Genomic DNA, 22,582 nt, shown 5'->3' on the forward strand with positions numbered 1-22,582 from the left:
AGGGGAGGTGAAGATGGAGAGGGAGGGGGAGGTGGAGATGGAGGGGGAGAGGGGAGGGGAGGCAGAACTGGAGGGGGAGGGGGGAAGGGGGAGTGGAGATGGAGGGGGAGGGGGGTGGTGGAAATGGAGGGGGGAGGGGGAGGGGTGGTGGAGATGGGAGGGGAAAAAAAAGAGCACAAAAACTTGACAGACGGAAATCGAAAAGGAGGGAGAAGTGGTCACTTGAATGCTCTCCAAGCTTTCTCGATGTAACGGGATTGTTGTCGAACAATGGACGATGGGTGGAAGGCTGGGTTATCACTGCGAGAAGGGCTCGAAGTCACTTACAAATGCGAGGATGGGAGTAAGGTGTGGTCGATGGAGAGGGAGGAGTGTCTTGCGTGGGGCTCGGAATGAAGAAGAGAATGGAGACAAAAAGTGAAAGATGAAGAATGAGGGGGTGGAGTAGGTTTTTATAGGATTTGATTTTGGGTTTAGGGTTTAGGTTTAGGGTTTAACCCTAAACTCTTCTCGAGCCATAACTCTTTATGGAGAGCTCGGTTTGCTTTTCTAAAAAAAGGTAAAATGATCAAAATTGCAAGCTCTACGCATTCGTGTCCACTACCTAGCCTGATTGTATATCATGTGGCTTCTATTTAAGAAATAAAGAAAATTTCTTAAGGTAGTAACCCAAGGTTAATGCTTGGGGTTGATATGTTTGGCTAGAAATGGAAAAAAAATTTTACTCTCCTTGCCCTTGAGTGTTATGTTCGTGAAAGTTTGAACTAGTTTGTTGTTTTAGACATACCTACATATGTTTACTCACTACTTGAGATGCTAGTCTCCCGACAACAGTGCCAAATGTTGGCTCTTTCCTACTGCTTTCGTAGGAAGAGCTAGGTATTCTATTTTTGTAGGGTTTCGAGGCTTTTTGTCACCTACAGATATATTAGGATTGTCGGTTGTAGTATATATGTAGCTTAGGACCTCGAGTCGTGTTCCGGTGAGGGACGTAGGCATAAGTGTGGTAAGCAAACAAAGTGCATGCATGTGTTAAAGGAACGTAAATAATCTTTGTTGAGGTAATGAAGGTTTTCGCCTTCATTGGGGGTTGTAGGGTTTAGGAGGAGTTTAAGTATTCAAAAGGAGGTTCCAGGGTTTAGAAAGAGTTCCAGGGTTTAGAAGGAGGTTCCAAGGTTCAAAAGGAGGTTCCAGGGTTGAGAAAGAGTTCCAGGGTTTGGAAGGAGGTTCCAGGGTTCAGAAGGAGGTTCCAGGGTTTAGAAAGAGTTCCAAGGTTTAGAAGGAGGTTCCAGGGTTTAGAAGGAGGTTCCAGGGTTTAGAAAGAGTTCTAGGGTTTAGAAGGAGGTTCCAGGGTTCAGAAGGAGGTTCCAGGGTTTAGAAGAAGGTTCCAAGGTTAGGGTAGAGTACATGGTGGAGAACTCGTCTCCCTCGTAGATGATGGAGGTTTAAGGGTTGAGGAACAAAGGGTTTAGGGGAGCATAGGAGTGGGAGAGGAAGAAGGTGTAAGAGCATGGGGGAAAGGACAGAGAGGAGGGAGGAGGAGAAGAGAGGAGGAGGAGGAGGAGGAGGGAGGAGGAGGAGGAGGAGGGAGGAGGAAGAGGGAGGAGGGAGGAGGACGAGGGAGGAGGAGGAGGGAGGAGGAGGAGGGAGGAGGAGAGGGAGAGGATGGGTTGCAAGGTTGGAGGAGAGGGGAGGAGGAGTTGCAAGGTTAGGACATGCTTTTGGACGTGCAATGCAAGGAAGCATGGACACTTGAGACAAATCCTTGGAATATCAAAGTAGACTCAACACAATGCCCCAAAGAGTGTGGGCTTCATTCCATTATGGGGTATTTATACAAGTTGGAGAGCTTCTCTCTCTGCATGTAACACAAAGTCGTATCACAAAGTTGTAACACAAAGTTGTATCACAAAGTTGTAAAACATTCTCTCTCTACATGTAGAAGTTGTAACACAAAATTGTAACACAAAGTTGTTAGACAAAGTTGTTACACAAAGTTGTGTCAGAAAATCGTAACACAGAGTTGTATCACAAAGTCGTAACACAAAGTTGTATCTAGAAGTTGTAACACAAAGCTGTAACACAAAGTTGTATCACCTTTCCTTTCTACATAAGTTCATGTTGGCACAAAGTCAACAGCCAGCTAGATTCACTTCATCCAATTGAGAGAGGAATATGTGTGATGCTTATTTATGCTTGCTTATATGTGTTATCCCATTGGTTCTATGGCTCCTCTACGATGTTTGCACCTCTCTAATTGGGCATTTTCTTTCCTAGTAGTTCGTAGCTAGCAAGATGGTAATGGCCTCTACATTCTTTTCTGGTAGACTCAATCACCCCGAATTACTTCAAGGGCCTCTAATCTCCTTGATGAAATGTTCAATGGACTTTGAGTGCACTCGGTGTCATCCATGTCTATACGTTCTCTCACATGGTCAAATTATATATATAATTTTATTTATATGTAAGTTTTTTTTAAAAGTTGTTAACTTACTTTTTCCCTTTTGGGTAGCTTACAATGTTACCAAGTTGTTAGTTAAACCTTTACAACTATTTGTTTGGTCACTTTCTAATGATTTTTTATTTTTCTTTTAGAATTACTTTCATTTTAACTTTTTCCATCCATCTTTTATGTTTTCTCATTTTCATTTAGATAAAATTTTCTTGACTATTGATCTTATCATCACCATTTTTTCACTTACTCATGATTTTAAGTGTGTGTGTGTGTGTGGTGTGTTTGTTGTGTGTTTGTGTGTGTTTTTGTGTGTGTGTACATACGTATGGGTCTTAGACTTCGTTTGACTGACTTATGGAGAGAATCTCTACTTTTTATGCCATGTTTCACATTTCACCACTACTAGAAGATGCATAATTCCCTTGTTGCAATTTTCCATTCATGATGTCATTCTACTTTTTATAGTAGTCTTTAGCCATATGACCAATTTTACCACAGTAGTAGCATTTAACATTGTTGTTTGCATTTTGGCCTCTCTGCCATCCACCACGACCTCACAATGGACCTAGCAACCCGAGAGTGGGCTGCCCTGGGAAATGTTCCATCTACCCTCAGTGCGGTCATTCATGGGATGCCTTCCCGCACTTGCATGTAGCCTAGTTGGCAGTGTGCCAACTCGGTCCAGCCATCAGGCCACACATGGCCCCCATCTAGTGTCCAAACCAGGACCTACTGGATAATTGACCTACTCAAATGCCTTCTCCTCATATGGGGGGCTTATAAGTAGAGTTAGTTGGTTCCCACATAGTTGCACGAGAATGGAGCATTGATATCTAACACCCCCCCTCAATGTCCACCCGCAAGTGAACTTACTTTTTCGGTCCAATTCCAAGTCGATGAAGATACCTCTCCAGCAAGTCTCTTCCAAGAGCCTTTGTGAAGATGTCTACAGCATTCTCTGTAGTTGGATAGTACACCAAGTCGACCTCTCCATCCATGATGAGCTCATGTACAAAGTGATATTGAATATCAATGTGTTTTGTGCGAGCATGGAACACAGGGTTCTTTGCAATTGCTATGCGACTCTGATTGTCACATGATAACTGCGTAGGTTTGTTCTACACTGCACCCATGTCCCCCAAAATCCTCCTCAACCACACTACTCACAAGAAGCAAGCATGCTGATTTGTAATCAGCCTCAGTAGAAGAAATAGCAACTGTAGGTTGCTTCTTGCTGACCCATGACACTGCTCCAGATCCAAGTGAGAAATAGTAACCTATCACTGATCTCCTACTGTCCACGTCTCCTGCATAATCCGAGTCACAGAATCCGGTCAAGATGTTGCCCTTGGTATAGGTGTGCCTTTGATGTATTTTAGCACCCGCATTCCTGCCCTCTAATGGTTCTCCTGGGGCTTATTGGAAAACCTGCTTAGTACACCAATTGCAAAGCTGATGACCGGCCGTGTGTTGCACAAGTAAATCAAACTGCCCACAAGCCTTCTGTACTTCGCTTCGTCCACCAGTGGTGAATCCTCATTTGAGAGCTTCACGTCAACCTCCATAGGGGTACCAACTGTCTTGCACTCAGCCATGCCAAATTCCTTCAGTATCTCTCCAGCATACTTCAGTTATGAAATGAAGATTTGTTTCGACTCTTGCCAAACTTCAATCCCTAAACAGAAATGCATCTGTCATTTCAAACTCTCTTTCTAGCAAATGCTTTTTCTGCGAGATCTTCTCTTCATGGTTCCCTATTATGACAAGGTCGTCCACATAAAGGACCATGATCATACACTTGCCTCCTCCTCTGAAGATATACAAATTTGCATCAGATGGGCTCCTCCTAAACCCGTTTTGTAGAAAGTAGGCATCAATCCACTGGTATCACATTTGTGGGGCCTGTTTCAGCCCGTAAAGTGTCTTCTTTAGTTTACAAACTTTACCTTCTAAACTGGGGATCACAAAACTTGGTGGTTGTTCCACATATACCTCCTCCTTGAGTTCTCCATTCAGAAAGGCAGATTTTACATCCATCTGAAGCATGGGCCAACTTCCCTAGGCAGCTAAAGCCATATCCTTCTACTGTAGTTGTCGATCAGCATCATGAAGTAGTAGGAACCACCCAAAGCTTCTGTCTCCATCTTTTCGCAGAGGTCTACGTGAATGAGCTCTAAAGGAGCCTTTGCCCTGCTGGCCTCTTTAGGAAAGGGCTGCCGATGCTGCTTGCCCATCATGCAAGCTTCACATACATCGGGCAGATCTGTAATTTCTGGTAGGTCTGCAATCATTCCACTTTTATGCATCTCCTTCAAAAAACTAAGGTTTAGATGACCAAACCTCTCATGCCACAGCTTAGTGTTCTTCACATCGGCTCGAGCACTGAAAGCTGAGAGTTCATAGATGTTGTTGCACCATGTACCTTTACCAATGACCTTCCCTTGAAGATCCAAAATCTATGCACCATTCTTATCGAATTGAATTTTGAGGTCCCGATCTGTGATTGCAGAAAAGGACAACAAGTTCCTCTTGATATCTGGTACATAAAGAACATCAAACAACTGTTTTACAACTCCACCTAACTTGAGAGCAATCATACCTTTTCCTTTTGCTGGACATTTTGCATCATTGCTAATTGCTACTAGGATGTCATTCCCTACCGGCTATAGAGAGGTATACCAATCCTTCCAACTAGTCATGTGGCACGATGCACCACTGTTAATGATCAAAGGTTCATCCATAGGTACATGAACTACCTCTATGCAAATCTCCTCAATTGCTACAAACAGCTCTACGGATACTACCTGCACGCTGTTGTTGGACTCTTTCTTTACTCCATTCTTTTCATCTGCAATCTTCTTTCGGCATTCATTCTACTTGTGCCCTGCCTTGTTGCAATAGAAGCACTTGATCTTCTTCTTTCTCCTTTTATCATCAGAAGAAGATGGGTTACTAGAGTCCTTACCCTTACCTTTCTTTGATCCAGTCCAGAAAGCCGAATCTTCTCCAGTCCTTGTCTTTTGATGCATCTCCTCCTCTAGAACCATTGCACTGAAATCCTCAAAGTTTAGGGGCGGATTTTTGATCTACGTATTCGCTGTTGTTGGACTCTTTCTTTACTCCATTCTTTTCATCTACAATCTTCTTTCGGCATTCATTCTGCTTGTGCCCTACCTTGTTGCAATAGAAGCACTTGATCTTCTTCTTTCTCCTTTTATCATCAGAAGAAGATGGGTTACTAGAGTCCTTACCCTTACCTTTCTTTGATCCAGTCCAGAAAGCCGAATCTTCTCCAGTCCTTGTCTTTTGATGCATCTCCTACTCTAGAAGCATTGCACTGAAATCCTCAAAGTTTAGGGGCGGATTTCTGATCTACATATTCAGTGCCATAACAAGACCATTGTACTTTAGTGGGAGAATCTGTATGCACCTTCGTGCTAGATTCTCACTAGTGATGGTGATGCCAATCACAGTCATCTGATCGCGTAGATTCTTCACCTTGGTGCTGAACTTCTCTGCCGCTTCACACTCGAACAATTTCTCGTTTGCGAGTTGAGTCTCCAGATTCTAAATCTGTGTCTGACTTGTGGTCTCGTACTGATTTTTTAAGACCGTCCATGCCTCCTCTGCTGTGGTGACATGTTGAATTAACACCATGATGGAATCACTTACACTACAGACAATAGAACACAATGCATCTGCATTTCTTCTTGTCCACGTGAGAATCTCATCTGCAATTGGTACTATTTGTTGTCCTGCATTGGCTAGATCTGCAACCGCCGGCCTCACGTCCACCCCAATAGCAGTGTCCCAAAGCTCGTATGTGCTTAGGATGGTCTTCATCTTGAACTTCCAGAGTGGATAGAGCCATCCAACTTTTCAATATCGCCGATTGGTGGGATTCGCAGTCTTGCAGGCCAGGCCATCTCTCACAATTTGCAAGCAAACAGAAACACACTACCAAATCTTCTTGCTAGAGTCCATAAGCTCTGATACCATGTAAGAAAACAATACAATGTCTATGCTCAACAGATAACAGGATCTCATATGCAAGAGAGAAAAATAGATAGTATGGAGAATCAAAATCTTGATTAGTGTAGAACTGATACAATAGATGGCGCTGCCTCCCAGCCATGCGCTCCTGTGAAAGAAGCTTCAATGGCAAGCTAGAAACAGTAGAGGACAGAGGCTGGATGCTAAGGAATCAGGGTTGTTGTAGCCAGTGATGAAATGTGCTTCACGAGCTTGCTCTTATATAGCCACCAGTCGCAGTCGGTTAGGCTCAATTGGGTGACTGACCTAGTCCGCCCAAAACGGTCGACTAGGGTTCAGTCCCAAAATAGGCCACCGACCACACGATAGAACCGGTGCGCAAAATAGAGCAACTTACCTACGGTCTCTGTTTGGCTCATAGCCATCCGGGATCATTTGAGACTCCAAACGGGCTCCACAACCCGAGAGTGGGCTGCCTCGGGATATGTTCCATCTACCCTCAGTGCAGTCAGTCATGGGATGCCTTCCTGCACTTGCATGTAGCCTAGTTGGCAGTGTGCCAACTCCCTCTAGCCATCAAGCCACACATGGCCCCCATCTGGTGTCCAAACCAAGACCTACTGGATAACCGAGCTACTCAAATGCCTTCTCCTCATATGGGGGGCTTACAAGTAAAGTTAGCTAGTTCCCGCATAGTCACACGAGAGTGGAGCATTGATATCTAACAAAGATCACCAAAACAAGAGTAGAAGAGAGACAACGAGGATACACCAATGGACAAACAACAGTAATGGAATAGGACGGGTGAGGAACAAAGAGTAGAATAGATCCACAGAGGAGAACACCGATGAGAGAAAAACATGGCCAGAGAGCAAAACAGTGGAAGGATCCATAGAGAATGGTAGAGAACATTGATGTTTTTATCGAAGTTATACTTATATATTAATATAAAATCCTGGCAAAAGTTTATTAAGCTAGTTTTTTTAGTTTCACAATATTGATAGAATATAGTACACTTTTGTATATTTCCTTTTGACATTTGAAGTAAAAGATGTAAATCCTACCGAAACTTTAAAATTTTTCACATAAAACTTTTAAATCTTGGCGAATGTTTCAAGCATTTATTTTTATTAGGGAATAAAAATTTTCAATGTCAATATAATACTTTTACTTCTTAACAAAACTAACACGAAAAAATCATCCATGGTAGAGAAGTCAATATGAGAGGCAAAGTTAGCAAGAGGAAATGGAATAACTTGAACATCAACCTTAAAACCTTAGATTTTGAAGGCTAAAACTTAAACCTAATTAAGTACCAAAAATAATTGACCACAATACAAAGGAAAATGACTCATCTTGTAAGATTAGCAAAAATTGCACCTACTTTCCATAGACTAGTAGAGGCAAGCCCAAAAATGCATAAAAGCTAAGAAATGCAAGGACATGAAAGAATTGTAGAGTATGGAATTGTTATACAAGATCAAGGTCTAGGTGCTCAAGTGGCAAGTGGAGGCAAGCCCCATTTCCAGTGATGCAAGAAGGCCATCCAATGTGTATGCCAATGGATCGGGCAGTTGGTATGCACAACCCAACATATGGGAGTTAATGGGGCAAACCTTGAAGTGCTTAGCACAATAGTTGGATCTGCAATAGGGAGAAGAAGATGCCAAGTAGCATGACAGGGGAGGTACCATGTGGAATAGCCATAGTGGACAATGCACTCATGCAATCTCTCTCTCTCTCTCTCTCTTTTCTCATAATATAGAGATATATTGCCAAAATTAAGTTACAAAGGGCCACATGGACAATATGTAATGTCTTGCCTAATTCCGTTGTGCTACCATGGTCTCTCGAAGAACTTGCATACAATATAGAGCCATGTGATTTTCCACTAAACAAGCTGACCTTAAGGAAGAGACTTGCCACAAGGGGAGCCCTTTAATACGACCAATATGAGAGGAAAGACCAACTTGTGCATCCAAGATGAAAGCATTCCAAGTTAACCAAATGTGCCACAAACCTATCCATCTAAAATGTGCCACAAACCTATCCATCTGAAAAAGTGAAAGATGACTGATGAGCAAGCCATGTGGAAATTGATCAAATACCCAATTTCGCACCCAGAGAACATGTGTTCTCAATAGAAGCCAACTAAAAGAAATGAAGTCCCACACCTTCTTTTCCACTAGACATGAAATGAAAAGATGCGGGGAAGTTTTGAAACATGTAGTACAGAACTACCAGGAGCAATCCTCTTCTTTTGCAACAAAATCTCTCTCTCTCTCTCTCTCTCTCTCTCTCTCTCTCACACACACACACACACTTTGGCTCCATTGCCCCTCCCCTTTTACGTTCTTCAATAGTCATTTCTTGAGTCATATGTGACCTCTTGGTGTTTTTGCATGTTAAAATCCAATTTCCTACCAAGGCATAGCTTTGAAGATCTCTTACTTTCTTTGCTAAAACCACGCTACCTTCATAATGTAGAACCCATCCTTGACAAGGCACCCATGCAAACTCTCTCTCTCTCTCTCTCTCTCTCTCTTCTCATAATGTAGAGATATATTGCCAAAATTAAGTTACAAAGGGCCACATGGACAACATGTAATATGTGTAATTCTATTGTGCTACCATGGTATCTCGAAGAACTTGCATACAAGATAGAGCCATGTCATTTTCGAGTAAATGAGCTGACCTTAAGGAAGAGGCTTTCCACAAGAGGAGCCCTTTGATACGACTGATATGGGATGAAAGACCAACTTGTGCATCCAATATCAAAGCATTCCTAGTTAACCAAATTTGCCACAAACCTATCCATCTAAAAAAGTGAAAGATGGCTGATGAGCCAGACCATGCAAAAGCTGACCACATACCCAGTCTTGCACCCAGAGAGCATGCGTTGTCAACCCAAGCCATATAAAAGAAATGAAATCCCACACCTTCTTTGCCACCAGACATGAAATGAAAAGATGTGCGAAAGTTTCGAAACTCGTTGTACACAACAATGACGAGGAGCAATCATTTTCTTTAACAACTCTCTCTCTCTCTCTCTCTCTCTCTCTCTCTCTCTCTTTGTCTCTCTCTCTCTCTCTCTCTCTCTCTCTCTCTCTCTCTCTCTCTCTCTCTCTCTCTCTCTCTCTCTCTCTCTCTCACACACACACACACACACACTCTCTCTCTCTCTCTCTCTCTCTCTCTCTTTGGCTCCATTTCCCCTCCCCTTTTACCTTCTTTCATGGTCATTTCTTGAGTCGTATGCGACCTGTTGGTGCGTTTGCATGCTATAATCCAATCACTTGCCAAGGCATAGATTCCAAGATCTCATAATCACTCCCGTAGAACCATTCTACCCTCGCCCATCCAATCTTCATGACCACATGAAGTGATGTTTCTTACCAGCATCTCTCTATCCTCACTTGGATCATCAACTTGCTCATTTGTTATTCCAAGAAGGGGGGGGGGATGAGCAAGAGGAGAGCAAAGGCATGGTGGGTGATAAAGATGCGAATTTAATTTATCCTTTGCCTAGACTCACTTAGTGTCCCCTAAGGTTGGATGCTCTGAGCATCCATTTTTCTCTTGATCAAGCATCCACACCATGCAAAGTGTGGCTACGCAAGGTCTCAATGGGAATCACACATGGATGTCATTTAGAACCCTAACCCTAGTCAAAAAGGAAAAGCTTATCACATTGAGAATTGTCTCACACGTGGATGAGTTGAAAGGCACCTTTGAGAAAGCAGGAAAAACATACAACCCTTATAAAAGCCTTGTCTAACGCAAATGGATTCATCGATGTAGGTGTCATGCAAGCCATGCACAAAGTCCCTCTTTACTACCTACACTTACTTGCCTTGCAACTCTTGGACATGGCTAATATTTATGGTTAAATAATACTGAGTAATCAAAATACAATTTGAAGAAAGCTAGTTACCATTCTCATATCCTTAGCCTTACTCCTCCTTCCATCTTGCCTGCAGCCTTACTGCTCAAACTCTTCTTCCATTTTGCTCTCATTACCATTCTCCTATCCTTAGCCTTACTCCTCCTTCCATCTCACTCGAACTCTTCTTCCATCTTGCCTTGGAGTCTTCTCTCATTACCATTCTCACACTCGTCTTCCATCTCATAGCATTACTCTCACACTCTTCTTCCATCTCCCCTTACTCCCTCACTTTCTCTTGTTCCTCATTCTATCTTCTCTTAGCTCACCTCTTCATGGATATTTTTGAAGTCATATCCTCGGTGGAGGTTGCCATTAGTGGCAATAAAGATTGTATTGCAAAGAATGAGGCGAACAGAGAGTAACGAAAGAGACAATGTGCTCCACTCACCCAGGATGAAAAAGAGGAGTTCGCACTTCAGAAGCACCTAGAGAGGGAGGAGAGAGAAGAAATAAGTAGGTCTACTACCAAAATAAATAGCTTAATTTCATATAGGAGAGAACTAGTAGACTTTCTAAGTGAGGTTACTTCTTGTAGCACTCATCATGGTCAAACACGCACAAAGTTAGATGATAAAGCTATCAAATGCATTTTTTTTGGGTACAAGGGCTATAAGCTCTATAGCCCCACACGGGCAAGGTTTTTGTCAGTAGGGATATTGTCTTTGATGAATATTCATCTATGCCTTTGTTGGACTATCAAAAATATCCCATTGTGAGAGCGAAACTTCCACATACACAAGAGGTTGCACACTATGATGGGAACTCACTTGCTCGTAATACAATAGGTAAGATCGCTTGCTCTTAATATAACTCAACACTTCTAGTATATTAGTCCTTGTTCACCCTTGTGATCTCTTTTAAGTGTTCATCACCCCCACATGCCTCTCTCCCTTTTGCACACCCCCTTCCTCTCGTCTCTGCCTCTGCATCCTCCCTCCCTCTCTCTCTCTCCCATTTGCCCATGCATACCTCCCTCCTACTCCCTCCTACCCGCATGCCTCCCTCCCTCTATCTCTCTCTTTGTCTTTGTTCAACCCATTCGCCCCCCTCTCTCTTTCTCCCTCTCCCATCTGTGGCCTTCCTTTTCTCGGTCTCACAATCTCTCTCTCTCTCTCTTTCTCTCTCTCTCTCTCTTCTCTCTCTTAATTTTTTATGAAAAGTAAATATGAACTTAAATTTTCATACCTAGCTAAAAGTCTGGTAGATAGGAAGTATACTCTCTCTCCCTAATCTTCCTTTCTCTCCTTCCTCCTCCTTGCTCTCCTTGCTCCAATTGATTGAGATAAGAATGAAGGAAGGAAAGGAGACCTTTTTACAATTTTATAGGGCAAATTAAGATTTTCCTTACCTGTCTTCCTTGTTCTTTTTAATTCCTTTCCTTTCTCTCCTCTTTCCTTTTGATTTATAGGTAGTCTAATAAGAAAAATTATTTCCATATAATTTAATAAATAGGCTTCACTAATAGTCTACTAAGTGCAATTGCTCCTCACAACCACCCATCCATCATATCACACCTTTTTTAAAGGCATTGCAAATGACTCCTATTTTATTACCAATTAGATGAAGCATTGCTAACTACCCCCATGAGCATGTAAAAAAGTACATCACTTACACCCTTAGATCCATTTTTAAATTCTACGAAGCTTTCTTGAAGGCATTGCAAATGATGCCTATTTTACTAACAATTAGATGAAGGGTTACTAACCACCATGAGCATGTAAAAAAAATAAATCACTTACACCCTTAGATCCATTTTCAAATTCTACGAAGCTTTTGATTGGTAACAAGTGTCCTGCCCTTCTCGTTGCTTCTAATGGCCGATCATTTTTTTAAATTCTACAAACCATTCGATAGGTGACAAGTGTCACACCACCCCCTTGCCGCTTCTCACAGTGATCGATCGATGTGTGGCCTTAAGAATCCATGTCTGGAGCGGATTCTCTACTTACTTTGACTCATTAAGTGCAATTCTTCTTGACAGCAGTCCATCCATCGAATCAAACTTTTTTTAAAGCCGTTGCAAATAGCAAATGGCATCTATTTTACTAACAATTAGATGAAGCATGGCTATAAAACCACCATGAGCATGTAAAAAAGTACATCAATTACACCCCTATATCCATTTTCAAATTGTACAAAGCTTGTTATTAATGTGAGAAGTGTCCCCACCTCCCATCTCTTCTGGCGACTATTATCCTTTCAAATTCTACAAACCACCTCCTGTCACTTCTCACATTGGTCGGTTGTCATGTGACGTGACCCTAGTTTTGTCTCAAGAATCCACTTTCAGAGTCAATTCTCTAGTTCTTTTGACTCGTTGGCTTTGATCCTTCTGTCTAGCCTTCCCATTGCTTCTTATAGTTGATTGTCTTTTCAAATTCTTCAAACCACTAGATGGGTGACAAGTATCACGTCACCTCCCATCAATTCTAACAGATGATCATCGCATGGCCTCGATTTCCTCTCGCGAACCTGCGTCCGATCCAATTCTCAACTTCTATAGGCTCAATACCTTTTATCCATCTATCTGGATAACATTTTTATAAATATTCACATAGCCCTTCTTTCCTCCCCTCCACTTGAGGGCACTCGCATTGAAATGCCCATTGAGATGCCTTTTAATGGTACCCATGGTGCAATGGACATTCTTGCAATAAAATAATGCTAGACCTAAAATCTTTATACCATCATGTATTATCCTACAACCTATAATATTAAAATTTAATTTGTAGATCCTATTAGCTAAATGCTAAACATGAATCCATTAATAAGATCCTTATAAATTTGTATCACCATATGGAAATCCATATTTATCAATAAGACCCTTAAAAATTTGTATCACCATGAAACTTAAATAAAATAAACTAATTTAATAAAAAGTTAAATAAAAGAGAGTATTTTGATAAAAATTTACAACTAATAGGTAGATTAATGAAAAGAGACTAGTGTTCTTTATAGCTGTTATTACAGCTTGCTTGCAAAGGAGATGGCTACAGATTTTGGTCCTAGGATGGAGGTGATATTATGTTGCAAAGCAGAAGTAGTTGCATTTGCTACAATCCATGATAGTGATCCAAATTCTCTTTGTCACTTTAAAATACTTGGTGAAGATAAGGTGGCAGTTAGTGTATCAAAGATTCTTAGTGCACATGTTGAGCTAAAACATAACTATGGAGATATGGAAAAACTTGGAGATGTTATGCCTTATAATGTTTTCAACACATCATTTATTGAATGGGACAAAGATTAGACTTTTCCAACACACGTCATCTGGAATAGGTCGGGAATACAAAGTGCATCTCTTTGGATTTTAGTATGGAAGATATTTTGCAAGTGATATCATTTGCAAATAAGAATGTAGCAGAGGGTTAAGTGTTGGGGTTTGAACAAGTGGATCAATGGTCATTTGTGCAGATGAGGATTATGAAAGTTATTGATGATGGTATGGATGATAACACAACCTCATTGGATGGTCCCCATTATGAGGAAAGAAAGAATTTGAGATGAAGCATGCAGCTTTTGAAGATTCAAAATAGACATGGTTTTCAATGATAAAGGTAAGATATCCTACAATTTCAAAGGACTCAAAGAATATGCCAACGAGCCAAGCTTTGTCCCTTGAGACGTGGATGATTTCAATATACTCAACTATAGAAGTGACATCTTATCAAGAGTGGATGAGTTCATCGGTACTAAGAAAGAAAAAGAATTCAAAAGCGATGCCTTATTTGGAGTGGATGAATTCATGCATATTGAAAAGGGCAAGGACATCAAAAGTGTTATCCCTTCAGACTTAGATGATTTTAATGCAATCATCTATAGAAGTGATATATTACCAGTAGTGGATGAGTTTATTGGTATCAAGAAGGAAAAAGATTTCAAAAGCGATGTCTTATCTAGAGTCGATGAATTCACGCACATCGAGAATGGCAAAGATTATTGTTATCCCCTCAAACTTGGATGATTTCAATGCACTCAACTATAGAAATGATATCTTAACACGAGTGGGTGAGTTCATTGGTTCCGAGAAAGAAAAATATTTTAGGAAATGTCTTATACAGAATGGAAAGGCTACCCTTTTATAGTTGTTAGGTCAGCCTGGCTGATTTGGTCAATGTCGACCGTTGACCTTGGTTGGCCAATCATCAACTAGATCAGTCAAAAACATCAACATTGATGAAAGAAATCAACTCTGTGCTTTTTGTCCTGCGATGATATGGCATTGATTATTTGTTGATTGCTGATTGCACAAGGCTGCCTACATGGCTGTATCGAATGCTAGCATGGTAGTTGCCTTGGCTACCTACACTAGCACCAGCTAGCATGGCCACATGCTTGTGGATGCCTGTGGCATCCCGTTCTGCTAAAATTCAAACTAGGGTGTGAAGGGGGCTTCCCATCGTGCTAATGAAGGTGATTATTTGTGGATGCATGATTAATCTTGATCTGAATTCCTTGTTCATAAATCCGGAAGTGATCTCTTTGTCCTTGAAGCCTAATCTATATGAGCTAAATTCTCGAGTCTAGTGCTATATTGGCTGTGGATTAATGCTATAGGATGATGCTCTATGTGGTTTTCCTCAATGCATATGGGTGATAAGGATGGAGGAAGACTGGGTTTGAGAAAGGCATCATTGTCTTGTTGCAACCATGTTGCCTGCTGTAATCAGATTTCCTACTGTATGAATTTTTCTTGATGGTTCCGATCTTGAACCCGTTGAATGACTTATATCAAAGGTTGAGGTGGAGCACCCTTACTCCAATAGATGAACTTGGACCCATGTCTTGGGATTTTGACATCCAAGACTTGGTGCTGATAATCTCATCGGACTTGATCTGGTGCCACCATCGTGCTCCAAAGATTGTGACTGTTGCCTGAGTAGGTGCGACCTTGAGTGGCCAACTGTGTACCCACCTTGAGATCTTTAGAGTGGTTGAAGCTACCTACATGTTTTTCTCTATTTGCTTCCCTAGAAATACACCATTCAAGGTCATTGGTTCCATTGGCATAAGAGGCAACTGAGCCTTCTCAGTTGCTTTGGTGGAGATGATGTCCTCAAAACTAGCTGAGTCTACCAGGATAAGAACCTTCTGACCACTGATCTATCCATAAAACTGAAACATATTGGAAACTAATGAGGCTCCCCCTTCTATTGACCTTTAAGCTCCAGGATGACTACTGAGTTTGTCCCTGTAGTCTCTTGTCCATCAAGCTCCTCAATAACTTCTGAGGTTATTGAAAGCTATTGCTAAATTACTTGACGTGGCTCCTATTGTTAGAAGCTTCTGGTGATGTGGGAAATATTTCTTATTATGACTCCCAGCACATGACAATGTCCTTGACATAGAGTGCTCATGTCATTGTATACAAGTACCCACCATAGCCATTGCTATCCTTTGCTATCCAGCTCTTCTTCTACTGCCTATTTTCACCATCGCTTGGTGTGGAATCTTGGGACTTATTGACCTGCTTGGATACTTGACCTTTGTGCATGAGCTCAAAATTGTGGTATGCACACTTATAATCCCATGGCTTGAAAGTTCTGACATACCACTGGATGTTTGTATGCAGCCCATGGAGAAATTCACTCAGCTTCTGACTGTACTTTCTGACTGTACTCCAACTATGACTCTATAAATACATGAGTGAACTTATTGGCATAATAAATCATCATCTCGGTGTCTCCCTAGTGTAGCTCATAGAATTGACTCTAGAGCCTATCCAAGTATTGTAGCGGCAAGAATCGTGATCCAAGGTCTTTCACGAGCTCCGTCCAACTGTAAAGAGGTGCCTCCTCATGTGCATCATAGTGTTCTCTATGTCACTTGAGCCACCAGGTGACCGCCTCACCTGTGAGGTGCATCGGTGCAACGATGCACCACTTATTGTCCTTCGTAGGTATCATTGAAAAATAACTTTCAAACTAATTGAGCCAGAAGTAAACACTAAGGGTTCCTATTTACCATCGTACCATGTGAAGTTGAGCTTTCCTAGAAAGAAAGGCTTGGCTGAAGGTGGAAGCCTCTCCGTTTCTCCCCCCACTAGTTAGAGTAGAGAAATGAGAAGCTGTCAGTCCCGTTCTTCCTTCTCTTCTCGAGTAACACGTTCTCAAGCTCCTTAGCCTCTTGATCCTCGAGTCCCAGAGTTCCTTGGCTTCCCAACCCTGTCTATCGTGCTCATCTTTTCCTTCTTAAGCTACCCTTTCAGCTTCTCGAGCTTCCCGATCACATTCTTCTTTTTCTTCCCGAGCCTCTTAGTCATGTTCTTTTGTCTCCCGAGTGAGTCTTTCGTGCTCTTTGGTGACCTCACGATCTTGTTGCATCTCCTAAAGCTGGGTCATGCGAGTAAAGTGAGCCTTGGACTATTGTTGCTGCATCTACATCATAGTTTGTAACATGGTTGTCATCATGATGGTAAACATGTAAGTGTGTGGTGGGGGTGATGGTGGTGGTTGAGGCACTAGACCCTCATCCCCCCCTCCATTGGACTGCTCACTAGTGCTCATAGTATCCTTGCTGAATCTTGTCTGTGACAAAATATGAAGAGGGAAGAGGAGAAGAGTGGAGATGAGGAGAGAGCACACTACAAATGATTAACTGTACACTAGATTTAGTTGAAAATATAGAATATATACAAACCCATTTAAGGTTAGGATTAGGATTAGGACATCTAAGCCTTCCTTTATAGCACTCTATATGTGTCAGTGCTATGTACATGTAATCACATGATGTTGAGCATAACACCTTCCCTCAAGATCAACATCATGAAGTAAGCCTTCCCTCACGATGATGATTCTGGGGAATGAAAGGAAGACTGAGCATTACATTCCATCACACCCCTTTAATAGAAATGTCCTTCCTTTGTGTCAAACCAAGAGCTTATCGAAATTTCTCAAAAAGCTCTTTACCGAGTGGTTTGGTAAAGATGTCTACAACATTCTCTTTGCCATCACAATGCTATAGTGTGATGTCACCAAGTAACACTCTTTCTCTAATGAAGTACTCTTTGACATCAATGTGCTTTGTCCGAGAGTGGTATACTAGATTCTTGACCAATGCTTAAGCAAATTGATTATCATAGTATATTGTTGTTGGCTTTGATTCATCAAATGCACAACCAATCACAAAAAATCCCAATTAATTTGTATAGAATTCGCTAATTTCTGCTTTGTAAAAAACGAGGATGCTAAGATAAAGGGCAAGCCGAAAACTATGCCCGAACTCAAATCAGTAGCAATTTGAAATTTTATCACTAAGAAATACCAGAAGCACAACAAAGTGACAAAAAAAAGTCCCCTAGGATGCCCACTATACTCAAGGCAACTACTTACATAATCACAAATCTCATTTGCATTATGGCACAAAACCCTGCGTCCTTCAATTTGAAGATTTTCTAGCATTAATATCTTCCCCATCTAGTTCTTTTCAATAGGAACTAGAATAGTAGCAATGGACCTAATTCATGATCCTCAAACTAGTGAGAAACATCTAGTTCTATAAGAAAATATCACTGCCCTAACATTGCAATGCATGTAAGCGATAATATTCTCAGCTATTTAAACAGCAGAGAAAGCATTGCAAGCATTGTGTATATTTGACACTAAATTCATATCAATTCATCTGAGAAGGTTTTCAGTGTATTGAATTACTATGTAGATTGATATGAAGTCTCTGTTCTTAGTCTTTTTCTTCATCTTCCTTCCAGTATGACTCATCAGCAACATGTCCCACACCAGACCCCCCATTTCCACTGCCAACAACATCAGAAATGCCCACCATATCAGGCTTTCCCCTATTCACATCTCTGCACCCAAGCCTCTAGTCATATGCATGTCTTCTCTAGTTCCTAAATCAAGAAATCCTCTGATGCCACTAAATTATTCAATGTCATACCCTATTCTGTAGTTCATTTGAAGGTTATTGTTTTTATTGGAATAGGTATACTCATATATTCGTTCTGCCAAAATGTACATCAACCACCAAAACTTACATCAAAGCTTGGAGAATAGACTACATCTGGTCAGTTCTCCCTTGGCCTACATACTAACATACCAATACACTCTCGCCATAATACCAAAAAACCACATTTTGGCAGGACAAAATTGAGGGGCTAGCCCCCCTGTGGTAAACCTCATTCCTAAATCGCCAAAAATGGTGTGCAATGTATCATTTCAAGGTTATTGTTACCCCCTGTGGTAAACCTCATTCCTAAATCGCCAAAAATGGTGTGCAATGTATCATTTCAAGGTTATTGTTACCCCCTGAATTAGTCCCAAATTGTCCATGCATTGCCTATTGTTGATGATACTAGAGTTGCTGTTGTGCTTGATTTAATGCTGATAGTTGCTGTGGCGTACACTGAGGAGGACCTCTTCCAATCATGAGCGACTGTTGTGCCATCTACTGCACCACATGGTGATGAGTCATATACTAGGTCCCTGGTTGTAAAACTTCTATTGGTACCTATCATGGTTAAAAAAATAATATTACAAGGATAAGTAGGAATTCAAGCAACCTTGGCCTCTCACAATAGAATCAATGAATATTTATTTTTACTTTACACTAAAATATTCATGCCATGAAGATTAGCACTTGAGCATGCATAGGGGGAGGTTGAGGTTAAGAGTCAACAACAATAGCGAGATACATAAGCTTGGTCTACAGCATTGCTTGGAATTGAAGATGCTGAAGGTCATTGTATACCATTTTTCTTACTCAGACATTCAGCAAATCTCAAAAGAAGCAAGAAAGTTTAGTTAGGGGCTTCAATGCATGCACACAAGAGAGGAAATCAGTAAGAAGTGCTATATTACAACCATCCTTTGTAGGAGATGTGCACTATGCTTATGCCACACAAATGTTGAAATATACGGTCACTCAAAACACCAATAGATTAACCTAGACATCTTTCAGCATGCAGGGCTGAAGGCTGCTTCATTCCCAGTAAGCTCCCATGCTATCCATGAGAAAGATCCTTGCCTACACAAACGCTACAATCTCTTCTTCGAAAGGTATGTAAACATGCTCAGGATGGCTAAGTGAGATATGCTCAAGTGAGGGCAGGCAAATTCCCCTTATGTAAGGCAAAGAGGAGGCAATAAATTGGCCAACAATGGCTAGGTCCAACATACTGGTAAGCCCATTTAGCCTATAGCTTGCCGAAATTAATGTTCAACTACCTAAGCTGTGTTGAGATATCGAGCTCCACTCGTGATATGCCAGGGTGACCATTGTGCATTTATGTCACTGACTTGTTAGCTAGAGATGCGGTTGGTACACCGCCCATGAATAATAGCTAGATGACAGCTATCCTTATGTACTCTATTTCGTGGCTCAGTTAGTATGCCACCTTAGTTAGCTGAGTTTGACTTGAGACCCACATATAGGGTTCTTCTATTTCTTTGTACTGGAGTTCTTTTGGCTTTCACAACTAAGAAAAGGAAAACTATTTTCAGCCTCCACCTTTGTGTGTATTCCCCCATTGTGTATGTGAGAAAGCCGCAAGTGAGACTCCTTCCTTCTCTCCTACTATCTTCACATAGTATCAGAGCTTGGTTCGTGGTAAGGACCTCAAGAAAGCAAACTAAGTTCTTGGTGTCCTGATAAGAGAACCAGTGTTGCTTTTTTTTTTTGAGTTTGGGAGCAAATCTCTGCAGGGCCCATTTTGGAGGCGAAAGTTCTTCGTAAGCACTGAGAAAAAGGTCCTGTTTTTGCTATGCGACCACTGTTCTGCAGATCGGTGAAAAGTTACCGCAAAAATTGCATCGTATGCCTGTGCGCAAAGATATTGGGAGTTACAGAATCATCCTTATTATCTGTTGATGCAAAATCATCATTAAGAAGTGACTGTGTGGTCAAATACCACTTTTGTCAATTTTGTAGATTTGCCCTTGTGAGGCAAAAGCTGTGTTTTTTGCAGTGACAGAATATTTTGCAGTGTTCTATAATGGCGTCTGATTCTCTTTCACAGATTGTCATTGAAAAGCTTGACAAGAACAACTTCCAAGCATGGAAGTTTAGAATGACGAATTTCCTTATGGGAAAAGGCTATTGGAAGTTCATTACAGGAAATGAAGAAGAACCAGTTCTTCCTAATGCTCCCAATCAACAGGAAATGTAGGCATTTAAAGGATGACATGAGAGAGTTAGAAAAGTTATATACTGGCTGTCTATCAGTATTTCATATTCTATGATTGTGCATATTCAGGATGCAAGTATGCCAAAGGAGGCATGGGATACTTTGGCAAAAATGTACAACACAAATATGCAAGCCAGGCAAATGTAGCTCAAGCAGGAGTTGCACAATGTGCAGAGAGAAAATATGAGCATCAATGACTACCACATGAAGGTTTAAAAAATTGCAGATGCACTTCCATTGGGTCACCAGTGGAAGATGATGATTTAGTTTCTATGACCTTGAATGGTTTAGGAAAGGATTATGCACAGTTCCAGACATTCATTGTCGTCCGTGAAAATTTTCTTGATTTTGAGGAGTTGTTTGCTCTTCTAATTTCTGAAGAGTAGAGAAATGGTGGTGCATCTTCTTCAGGAGAAACTTCAAAAGAAACTGTCTTCTACTCAAATGATGGTAGAGGCAGAGGCAGAGGCAGAGGTAGAGTAGGCCGATCTGGAGACTGTGGTAGAAATCAAAATATGCAGCAAACTCAAGAAAACCAGTCCTATGGAGCAGGACGTGGTAACTCTAGAGGCAGGGGGAGTCAAAGAGGTCGTGGTGGATAGCAGAGAGGCCAAAATGCAAACAGCAATGTTGAATGCTACTACTATGGTAAAATGGATCATATGGCTAAAGACTACTATAAAAAGCAGAATGACATCATGAATGGAAAACTGCAACAAGGGAATTATGCATCTTCTAATAGACAGAATGATGACAAAAATGAGCATCTGTTTATGGTGCAACACATAACCAATTCTGTGACAAATGTAGAAGAAAGCAATGATGTGTGGTATGTTGACTCAGGTGCGTCAAACCACATGACAAGTCATGCAGAATGGATGCAGGATGTAAGAAAAATGAAAAGACCAGGATTTGTGGAGATTGGTGATGATAGTGCACATCCTATTGTGCAGATTAGTAAAATTCCTTTGTCTATGCAAGATGGGAAAAAGAAATACCTGTGTGATGTATTTCATGTCCCAAGTATCACCAAGAACCTAATTTCTGTTGGTCAAATGTGCAGGTCAGATTTAATCCTCATGGATGCTTTGTTGAGGATATGAAAAATAACGGTCGCTTGATAGCAAAAGGAAAGAAGAAGGACAGGATGTTTACGTTGGATGCAGACATGCCTGAACTGAGTGCAGCAATGTTTGCACATGGGACTGGTATAGTTGCAAATATTGATATCTGGCATAAACACATTGGTCATGTTAATGTACAGCGACTTAAATCAATGCAGGCCCATAATATTGTTGTAGGATTGCCTAAATTCAAGGTTGTAGAAATGCATAAGGTATGTGAAGCTTGTCAATTTGGAAAACAGGCAAGAAAACCATTTCCTAGACATGTTCAAGAGAGTAAGAATCCATTGGAATTAATCCACTCTGATGTGTGGACTACTAAAGCTGCATCTATTAGAGGCTGTCATTATTTTGTCACTTTTATTAATGACTACAGCAGAAAAGTTTGGGTGTATTTTATGAAAAAGAAAAGTAAAGTGTTTGGGCATTTCAAAGCTTTTAAAGCTATGGTTGAAAAAGAAATAGGCCTACAAATAAAATGCCTAAGGTCAGATGGAGGGGGAGAGTACCTCTCAAATGAGTTTGCAAGGTTCTTGCAGGAGCATGGCATAAAGCAGCAATATTCATGCAGTCATACCCTACAGCAAAATGGACTTGCAGAAAGGAAAAACATGCATATTGGAGAGGTATCTCGGGCCATGCTAAATAAAAAAGACCTACCAGATTATTATTGGGCTGAAGCACTTGCTACAGCAGTTTACATAATGAACAGGATTCCCACTACAGCAATATATGGCATGACACCAGAGGAGATGTATACTGGTAGGAAACTAGATATTTCTCATTTGAAAATTTTCTGTTGCATTGCCTATGTTCATGTGCCAGATGAGTTGAGGTCCAAGTTGGATCCAAAAGCTGAGAAGTGCATCTTTATTGGTTATTCTCTGCAGCAAAAAGGGTATAGATGCTACAACCCTTCTACTCGT

The sequence above is a fragment of the Dipteris shenzhenensis genome, chromosome 25 (genome assembly GCF_047967505.1).
Source record: "Dipteris shenzhenensis isolate YYH24624 ecotype China chromosome 25, Dip_SZ_1.0, whole genome shotgun sequence".
NCBI classification, from domain to species: Eukaryota; Viridiplantae; Streptophyta; class Polypodiopsida; order Gleicheniales; family Dipteridaceae; genus Dipteris; species Dipteris shenzhenensis.